We start from the raw sequence: 11,256 nt of genomic DNA, 5'->3' as shown, positions 1-11,256 counted from the left end.
CACACCAGCTCATGTAAGTCACACCGTGTAACTTGTCTGTCATACACTCAACAAAGACACACACAGCTCATGTAAGTCACACCGGTCCTAACTTGTCTGTCATACTCAACAAAGACACACCAGCTCATGTAAGTCACACCGGTCCTAACTTGTCTGTTTATACTCAACAAAGACACACCAGCTCATGTAAATACTGTATGTGATGAGGTATCTGTTATGTGGACATTGTTTCTGTGGTTACGGTTCTACCACAAAGGATATTTTTATTGGTTATTGTTGTACCACAATATAATAACAATGACATTTTATTTGATACATTCGTGTAATGAAATATGTAAGCCCTACACTATGAAATAAAGGACACACAAACATCTTATTTTACTATAGCGTTGATCAGAAACTAAAAACACCTATCACTTATGCCCTGTGTTGTGGTCAACTCCAAGTATAGAGACATTGGTAGGAAGAGCTAAAGACGATATTTACCAACCAAAGTTTTCATTTTTGATGCTGTATTACTGTGATAGGTATATACAAGCCCTCACTAAGATTTTACGATTCCGTACTGACATTATTTGTAACAGAACACTTAGTTATAGATGTCATGGTAACATTATATTTCAATGTATACACTAACAATTGAAACAAAATTAACAAATTGTGCAATAATGAAATTTTGTTTAACACTCTTATGATCACCGTAGTTAATTTTTGGGGTATAATCGCCCCTGTATTCACTACACCAAACCTATTCAGTCGTGGGAGAGTCTTAAATATATATATATAGATAATTTTTTAAAGACATATGCTGCATGTTTGATATCTGTAAAAAAAATAATTGAATGAAATTTTCTGTAATCAATAGAATTAACCAATATTCATTTCTGTCATGTAATGTTAAGTTGTGGAACACACACCAGTAAATCTGTTTATTCCTTATTCATGTAGAATTAGGTAGAGCAATGATACCTTGATTCTTCATGTTCTAATCTCAGTATCAAATTACCAGTATGCAAAAATACTGAAATTAATTAATTAATCGATGCATGTACCTGATCATTTTATTCACATTGGCAGAATATCAATTTTATGTTTATTTTTGTATTGATTTGATCTACAGAATATTCTTTTTTTTATTAAGTTATTTGTAATTGCAATTAGATTTTAAATGAAACTTCTTTGAACAATTACTAAGTATATGAGTACACAATAGGGCGTTTATTGTATATGTGTATATATATTTACTCCAGATTGAAACTCTAGTAGTACATTTGTGATAGATCCAATAGAACCGTGACATTAATATGCCACCAGTGCTTGTACTTTTGTTTGCCATGATGATTTTATGTCTTATTATTTTGATTGGCATTAAATCTGATAATTTTTATGACAATTTGTTTAATGTTTTCCCCATTGTTGGGTATTTTGGTCACTTAACTACAGGTGTTAACTACAGGTATACATTTGTATAAAGTTGCTATTGCCGTAACATAGTGAGACACATATGCATGGATATAGAAACTTGGTGATAAGTTGAAGATGCAAATAAATTGTTAAAAAGGTATTTATGTAAGTTTTTACGACCATTACTGTTCAGGAAAAATTGAAAGTTGATGAAAGTTGATGATTGTATTTGAGGTGATGTGGAGACTAAAACTAGCCACTGTAGTCTGTAGTGGTGTGATCTAGACACCCTATAGGGAAAGATTTAGGTTGATAGTAGACAATTAAGTATTGTAACGAAATATTCAGTACAGTGATGGACAGATAGAAATATAACCAGTATTTATAAATTACTGGTAAGATGGTAGCCTAGTCAGTAAATAAGGAATGTCCACATACAACATGTCTCAATAATGGATGGATCTCTAGGTTCTGTGATACAAACTACCCCAGTCTCTAATAGTGGAGGTCAAATTTCTCTCCAATACATTACTAAACAAAATCTTCTAATAAATAAGTAGGTTTATGCCCTACATTTTTTTTTTCATCTTCTTAAACATGATATACTGTACTCTATTTGAAAACTTGTGTTTTATACAAGTAACTAAACCTTTTTTAAACTTATATCTGCAGAAAAGGGTTGAGTCTATCTTTTAAAATGCTTTCATAATTAGAACTGAATGTTGTGGGCACACGTTGTTGTCTATCCATTCTTCAATTTCTCATCAGGAAACAAGGGGGACAACTCATCACCAATAACTTTGTTCTAGTGACAGTATATCAAATCTTAAGTTCAAAACTGATTCACAGAGTAAATATATGTATAGGTATTTCCTATGATATGATTTCAGAAATATCAAAAAAGTGAAAGCATACAATGCCTGTTATAACTAATAGATCTAAACATTTATATAAGCTGTCTGCCAAAGAGAATTACTGCAGCCATTTGGTACAGAGACAGCATTACTCAATGGTCATTTTTATGTCTTTTGTCCAAGTTGAAGGTTCCTTTCTATTCTGGCCACTGTCACTGATAGAGATCCCCAAACTAATTTAGGGGCTTGTCACACAATTTCTAACTTTCTAATATACCAGAGTTACTTCTCTTCTTTTCACTCTGTCAATAACTGAGGTAGTGAAATAAAGGTAAGTCAATCTGCTAGATCTGAATCGGTCCTAAGCGCCTTATGTAGAAGCACTGTATTCAAGGGACACAACTCATGTTCACCTTGTAATTCATGCTGGCTTATCTTTACATTGGAATTATATTGTATGTTTCCAGCTTTGGGTCTTGTACATTTAGTTTCACTTAACATACCTTAGTAGAAACATTACTTCAAAACACAAACATAATCTCCAAACTATTTTCCTAGCGTTAAAAGTTAATTTATTTTCCTCCCATTCTTGTTGTGTTAATATGAATACCAAGGTAATAACAGCGCTGGTATTAATATCATAAATCAGTTGCTAAGCAACAATATCATGATGTCAAATATTAGCCTTGTTTTAGTCTTCAAGTTATGTTCAATTGCTTTTGTGCATCACTGGGAGATTTGGTTAGTAGCAGCAAAGTCACCACAGAATTGTTAGTGATGATATTTGGTTAATAACAAGGAAGTCACCACAGAATTGTTGGTGGTGATATTTGGTTAATAACAAGGAAGTCACCACAAAATTGTTGGTGGTGATATTTGGTTAATAACAAGGAAGTCACCACAGAATTGTTAGTGATGATATTTGGTTAGTAACAAGGAAGTCACCACAGAATTGTTGGTGATGATATTTGGTTAATAACAAGGAAGTCACCACAAAATTGTTGGTGGTGATATTTGGTTAGCAAGGAAGTTACTTTAGAATTGTTGGTGGCGATATTTGGTTAGTAGAAAGGAAGTGCTTTAGAATTGTTGGTGGCGATATTTGGTTAGTAGTAGAAGTTCAGAATTGTTGTTGGTGGATATTTGGTTAGTAGTAAGGAAGTCACTTTAGAATTGTTGGTGGCGATATTTGGTTAGTAACAAGAAAGACACTTCAGAATTATTGTTAGTGATATTTGGCTAGTAGGAAGGATGTCTCCTCAGAATTATTGTTAGTGATATTTGGTTAATAACAAGGAAGTCGCCTTAGAAACGTCTCCTCAGAACTGTTGGTGGTGATAATTGGTTAGTAGCAAGGAAGTCTCCTCAAATTATTGGTGGTGATATTTGGTTAATAACAAGGATGTCATTGTTGGTGGTGATATTTTGTTAGTAGCAAGGAAGTCACTTCAGAATTGTTAGTGAGATTTGGTAAGGAGGGAAGTCACTTCAGAATTGTTAGTGAGATTTGGGTAAGGAGGGAAGTCACTTCAGAATTGTTAGTGAGATTTGGTAAGGAGGGAAGTCACTTCAGAATTGTTAGTGATATTTGGTAAGGAGGGAAGTCACTTCAGAATTGTTAGTGATATTTGGTAAGGAGGGAAGTCACTTTAGAATTGTTAGTGATATTTGGTAAGGAGGGAAGTCACTTCAGAATTGTTAGTGATATTTGGTAAGGAGGGAAGTCACTTCAGAATTGTTGGTGAGATTTGGTAAGGAGGGAAGTCACTTCAGAATTGTTAGTGAGATTTGGTAAGGAGGGAAGTCACTTCAGAATTGTTAGTGAGATTTGGGTAAAGAGGGAAGTCACTTCAGAATTGTTAGTGAGATTTGGGTAAAGAGGGAGGTCATTTCAGAATTGTTAGTGATATTTGGTAAGGAGGGAAGTCACTTCAGAATTGTTAGTGATATTTGGTAAGGAGGGAAGTCACTTCAGAATTGTTAGTGATATTTGGTAAGGAGGGAAGTCACTTCAGAATTGTTGGTGAGATTTGGTAAGGAGGGAAGTCACTTTAGAATTGTTAGTGAGATTTGGTAAGAAGGGAAGTCACTTCAGAATTGTTAGTGAGATTTGGTAAGGAGGGAAGTCACTTCAGAATTGTTAGTGAGATTTGGTAAGGAGGGAAGTCACTTCAGAATTGTTAGTGATATTTGGTAAGGAGGGAAGTCACTTCAGAATTGTTAGTGATATTTGGTAAGGAGGGAAGTCACTTCAGAATTGTTGGTGAGATTTGGGTAAGGAGGGAAGTCACTTTAGAATTGTTAGTGATATTTGGTAAGGAGGGAAGTCACTTCAGAATTGTTAGTGATATTTGGTAAGGAGGGAAGTCACTTCAGAATTGTTGGTGAGATTTGGTAAGGAGGGAAGTCACTTTAGAATTGTTAGTGAGATTTTGGTAAGAAGGGAAGTCACTTCAGAATTGTTAGTGAGATTTGGTAAGGAGGGAAGTCACTTCAGAATTGTTAGTGAGATTTGGTAAGGAGGGAAGTCACTTCAGAATTGTTAGTGATATTTGGTAAGGAGGGAAGTCACTTCAGAATTGTTGGTGAGATTTGGTAAGGAGGGAAGTCACTTTAGAATTGTTAGTGATATTTGGTAAGGAGGGAAGTCACTTCAGAATTGTTAGTGATATTTGGTAAGGAGGGAAGTCACTTCAGAATTGTTAGTGATATTTGGTAAGGAGGGAAGTCACTTCAGAATTGTTAGTGATATTTGGTAAGGAGGGAAGTCACTTCAGAATTGTTGGTGAGATTTGGTAAGGAGGGAAGTCACTTTAGAATTGTTAGTGATACTTTGTGTAAGAAGGGGGAAGTCACTTCAGAATTGTTAGTGAGATTTGGTAAGGAGGGAAGTCACTTCAGAATTGTTAGTGAGATTTGGTAAGGAGGGAAGTCACTTCAGAATTGTTAGTGATATTTGGTAAGGAGGGAAGTCACTTCAGAATTGTTAGTGATATTTGGTAAGGAGGGAAGTCACTTCAGAATTGTTGGTGAGTATTTGGTAAGGAGGGAAGTCACTTCAGAATTGTTAGTGATATTTGGTAAGAAGGGGAAGTCACTTCAGAATTGTTAGTGAGATTTGGTAAGGAGGGAAGTCACTTAAGAATTGTTAGTGAGTGATTTGGTAAGGAGGGAAGTCACTTCAGAAATTGTTAGTGAGATTTGGTAAGGAGGGAAGTCACTTCAGAATTGTTAGTGAGATTTGGTAAGGAGGGAAGTCACTTCAGAATTGTTAGTGAGATTTGGTAAGGAGGGAAGTCACTTCAGAATTGTTAGTGAGATTTGGTAAGGAGGGAAGTCACTTCAGAATTGTTAGTGAGATTTGGTAAAGGAAGGAAGTCACTTCAGAATTGTTAGTGAGATTTGGTAAGGAGGGAAGTCACTTCAGAATTGTTAGTGAGATTTGGTAAGGAGGGAAGTCACTTCAGAATTGTTAGTGAGATTTGGTAAGGAAGGAAGTCACTTCAGAATTGTTAGTGAGATTTGGTAAGGAGGGAAGTCACTTCAGAATTGTTAGTGAGATTTGGTAAGGAGGGAAGTCACTTCAGAATTGTTAGTGAGATTTGGTAAGGAGGGAAGTCACTTCAGAATTGTTAGTGAGATTTGGGTAAAGAGGGAAGTCATTTCAGAATTGTTAGTGAGATTTGGTAAGGAGGGAAGTCACTTCAGAATTGTTAGTGATATTTGGTAAGGAGGGAAGTCACTTCAGAATTGTTAGTGATATTTGGTAAGGAGGGAAGTCACTTCAGAATTGTTAGTGAGATTTGGTAAGGAGGGAAGTCACTTCAGAATTGTTAGTGAGATTTGGTAAGGAGGGAAGTCACTTCAGAATTGTTAGTGAGATTTGGTAAGGAGGGAAGTCACTTCAGAATTGTTAGTGAGATTTGGTAAGGAGGGAAGTCACTTCAGAATTGTTAGTGAGATTTGGTAAGGAGGGAAGTCACTTCAGAATTGTTAGTGATATTTGGTAAGGAGGGAAGTCACTTCAGAATTGTTAGTGATATTTGGTAAGGAGGGAAGTCACTTCAGAATTGTTGGTGAGATTTGGTAAGGAGGGAAGTCACTTTAGAATTGTTAGTGAGATTTGGTAAGGAGGGAAGTCACTTCAGAATTGTTAGTGAGATTTGGTAAGGAGGGAAGTCACTTCAGAATTGTTAGTGAGATTTGGTAAGGAGGGAAGTCACTTCAGAATTGTTAGTGAGATTTGGTAAGGAGGGAAGTCACTTCAGAATTGTTAGTGAGATTTGGTAAGGAGGGAAGTCACTTCAATTGAATTGTTAGTGATATTTGGTAAGGAGGGAAGTCACTTCAGAATTGTTAGTGAGATTTGGTAAGGAAGGAAGTCACTTCAGAATTGTTAGTGAGATTTGGTAAGGAGGGAAGTCACTTCAGAATTGTTAGTGATATTTGGTAAGGAGGGAAGTCACTTCAGAATTGTTAGTGAGATTTGGTAAGGAGGGAAGTCACTTTAGAATTGTTAGTGAGATTTGGTAAGGAGGGAAGTCACTTCAGAATTGTTAGTGAGATTTGGTAAGGAAGGAAGTCACTTCAGAATTGTTAGTGAGATTTGGTAAGGAGGGAAGTCACTTCAGAATTGTTAGTGAGATTTGGTAAGGAGGGAAGTCAACTTCAGAATTGTTAGTGAGATTTGGTAAGGATGGAAGTCACTTCAGAATTATTAGTGAGATTTGGAGGGAAGTTACATGTACCACAGAAATGTCACTGTTGACACAAGAAACTTTGCAACTGGCAACAAAAACCATGTTAATGGATGTATGACTCGATTAACCTGTATGTGAAGTACAAGCAGTATTTAACCTGTGTGCTGGTTTGTCAAAACATAAGGAAAATTGTCAAGGAGAAATAAAAAAGAATCAATCGTAATTATTAGTTGTTTACTTATGTATTTTCTGTGACTGATTTCCTTTTGGTAACAACTATAGATAGATGTAATGAAAATGAATATTGCAGGCTATCAATTTTTTCCTTTAAAGGACTTCAAAAATCATTAAGCACAGAGATATCATATTACACATATAACATGTTTAGATGAAGGACTTTTAAATTTATTCAGTGTCACAGGGGTTAAATAGGCTTACATCATAGATGACTTCTTGACGATAATTAAGATATCTATAGACCTGATATTGGCCTGTGGTGGTTTCCAAGTTTGCTCAAATGAGTAACTTTGACCTTCATTTGCTCAAATGAATAACTTTGACCTTCATAAGTTCACAATGGATCAAATAAGTTAAAATATTTGAACGACTTCTTGGCAATAACTAAGAGGCCTTGATACCTAATATTGGGTCTGTGGCATACCGAGATAAAGGGCTTCTAAGTGTGATCAAACGAATGGCCTTGGCTTCCATTCACGTGGGTTAAAATCTTAACTGCCTTGTCAATGTGTATGAACCCTATAGATATACCTAATATTGGGCTTGTGGCATGCTAGAATGAAGGACTATAAAGTTTGTTCAAATGAATTACCTTGACCTTCATTAAAGGCCTTATGGGTCAAATAGACTAAAATTTAAATCCTTGAATGACTTTTGTCAATAAAGAAGAAGTAAGATATCTGATATTGGACCTTTGACTTCAGTTAAAGAAAGAGAACTTTCCAAACCGATCTATACTATGAGACATTGATTAAACTACATATTTGGTGTGAGGATCCACCTGGTTGAGACGTTGTGTCGCGTGCTAAAATTAGGTCACTGTAACCTATACATGTATTTTAATTTTTAACCTCAGTTTAAAAAAAATGTTGCTCAATGAGACAAAAAGTGGGGGATTTGAATTCGCCTATTTACATGAAACTTGTTCAGATGTAAAATACTTAGGGGTGTGATCGACAAGCCGTTTTTTTAACAGTAATCCCGCTTCAGAAAACAGATAATCAATATTATATGAGTGATGCGCTTTTAATTTTGGTTTCACACATTTATTATTTCATTTACATCGCATTCGTTATAACTAGTATAACTGTCGCGCTTTAATTTGAAACCGATATGAAAATGGAGGTGTTAAAACGGGAATTATTCAAATGTAATACTGTTTTGGTATTATGTGGAAACGAAAACTTACGTAAATCCCAGCACTGCCTGATGCAAATGTATGCAACCTATGCAACGAAGTATGTTTAGGTATACCCCTTGATTTCAGGATTGTTGGTAAACTGTTTTCACAAGAGGTATGGATAGAAATAGCTAGTGACATGTTGGTAACTACTTTTTGTGTTTACCAAAGAGCCCTACCTGTGTTCCGCAAATGTAAATGGCATTGTAAAAGGTGTCCCAAGTTTGGCCATTTCTTGTATGCAATACTGTTAAGATTGCGCTTGGCATGTTTTAGTTACACTTTTCAGTCAGAATTTGCAGTTAAGTATATTGATAAAAGTTATGGATCAAAAAGAGAACTCAGTCCATACTCCATAGCTTCGATGGTCTGTTGCTGTCAATCAAGGACGATCGCCCCTGTATGCGACATGTGTGAATGTGTCTATATATATTTTGGGTGGCTACTGTATGTTCGTATCCGTTGGTATCTAGCACGCTGGTAAGTCGGACCTATTATTGACTGTATAATTAGTCTATAGTGGGTGTTTGACCTGCTAGCGTGCTAAATACCTATACTGCCCAGTCAATATATATTTTAATTTTAGAATTATTTCAAAGGTATCGTAAAGCCGGTGCGTTGATGGAACAATACAGAAGGGAGGGAGTCAAATTGGTTCATTTCAATAGGATTGGAGTCCTTGGAGTCAAATTGGTTCATGGTGATACTTCCAAATTTGCTGGAACGTCGGGTCATGATACATCTGGATTAAATGGATACAACTTTCTGTAAACGACTTTCTATGATGATGTTATACCTACAATGTACTTATACACACCAGAACAATGGGCAGTATTTGTAGTGTTATCGCCTATAACACAACAACAACACTATTGTCAGTGTCCGGTGCAGGCTTCCGGCCATGACGTCATGTTCCACGTGTATTGGGGCGACATAATTGAAACTTAAAACCACTCCTAAACATGAAAATTCATTTTAGTTACAGTTCCAAGTAATTAAACGACCCAAATTCCCTGTCCTTTTCATCTTTTTAAAATAGCAGAAAAACGGACAAAAACGTTTGATACGCGCAATGGTATTTTTGAAATAAAGTTGAATCATTATTTTTAATGTCAGTGCAATCAATATTATATTTTCTGACGCTGGGTTTCCGAGGATAAACCGGAACATGTTGTATCAATCAGTCATTACTGAATCGATAATGAAATAACAGTATTCATGGCATTATGAATGCACGTACAATTATTTCGAAGCTTAATTAGTCCTTCTAATGCTGCAACTGTGATTTGGGAAGTATGGTGTATAAACCAGCCTAGAATCAAATACATGATTTGTTTTTTTGATTAATTAACGTCCTATTAACAGCCAGGGTCATATTGATGACTTGCATGTGCCACTGTACTTGTTTTCCTTCCTTTTACCTCCCCACAGGCGATCAGATCACTGAACTGTTCTACACACTCTATTTCCTCCTCGTAATCCTTAAGTTCAATATTTCCTTACGTGTACGGTTTGTATTGAAGATAAACGTCCTTTAACGGACACTACGGATTTAAGTGTCGGGGTCTTGTAAACCACAACTTCCCGCTTTTTGTGCCAAACTCATTTGTTTCATCCATAGGTGTTTAGCACGCTGGTAAGACAAAGACCCACTATAGACTAATATATAGAGAAAGGTAAGGAACTCCTCCGTGATGCAAAATTGGGTAATTTAGTTCTAAGTGCTGTAAAAAAATATCAAGACCAGATATCACAACAGCTTTGGTCTTGATTAAAAGTCAGTGGCGTAGGAAAATGAAACGTAATGGGGGGGGGGGGGTCCTTAATATTTTGTAACACCCCCGCCCCGCACCTAAAGGAGGAGATTAATTCAACACACAACTAAATATACTTTATATACTTTTTCCATATATCATTAAATTCAATCCTTGTACACATTTATAGACAGTGGGGTCGCTAAAAGGAAATTAACGAATACGCAAATTGGCCAAATTAGCGTGTGAGCGCCGAAGGCGCGAGATTTTGGAATTTTAGGGGTATGAGGGTGACCCCCGGGAAAAAATAATGTAATTTAGAATGGCTGAGATGAGTTTTACAATGTATTTTGATGATTTTGCGAGCGCCCGAAAGCGCGAGATTTTGGTGTTTGAGGGGTCCGGTGGTTCTACCCCGGAAAAATTTTTACGATTTAGAATAGCTTAGATGAGTTTTTACGATGCATTTTGATGAATTTGCGAGCGCCCAAAGGCGCGAGAATTTGTTGTTAGGGGGGTCCGGGGGTCTCCCCCGGGAAAAAAATACGATTTAGAATTGCTGAGATGAGTTTTACGATGTATTTTAATGATTATAAAGCGTTCTTAACATGGTAATTTTTCGATTTAAAGCTACCTGCATTTAGAAATGATAATTGTAAGAACATTATGCAACCCTACTCGATCTGAATATACCGGCTTCACATCATCGGCACATTGTTGTGTAACATAAAAAACTAAATTAATTGTCTCACTAAGACATATAAACAAACTGATCTTTTAAGAGAATTTTTTTTAAATAGTACATAGAATCCTTTGATGGACATTTTAAGTCTAGTTCGTGTGTATTGAATTTTTACTATTTAAGGTTTGACATTATGTGCTTGAACGTTTTAGGTTTTGGGGGGGGGCAAAAAGACATGTTTGCCCCCCCCCCCCCCCCCCCCCGCTTCCTACGCCCCTGAAAGTTAAGATGTTAAACTTCAATATGGTAACAAGAAGTTATACTGATAACTTAGCCCAAAGGGAACAAAGTAATTTTTTGTAGAAATGTTTTCCCAAAAAATAATGGTAACCCCTAACAAGAAATGATAATTGTTAACTTCATTATGCAAAACTCGAGAGGGATA

The sequence above is a fragment of the Argopecten irradians genome, chromosome 3 (genome assembly GCF_041381155.1).
Source record: "Argopecten irradians isolate NY chromosome 3, Ai_NY, whole genome shotgun sequence".
NCBI lineage: Eukaryota > Metazoa > Mollusca > Bivalvia > Pectinida > Pectinidae > Argopecten > Argopecten irradians.
The sequence above is the reverse complement of the archived record's forward strand: the minus strand, read 5'-3'. Positions refer to the sequence as shown.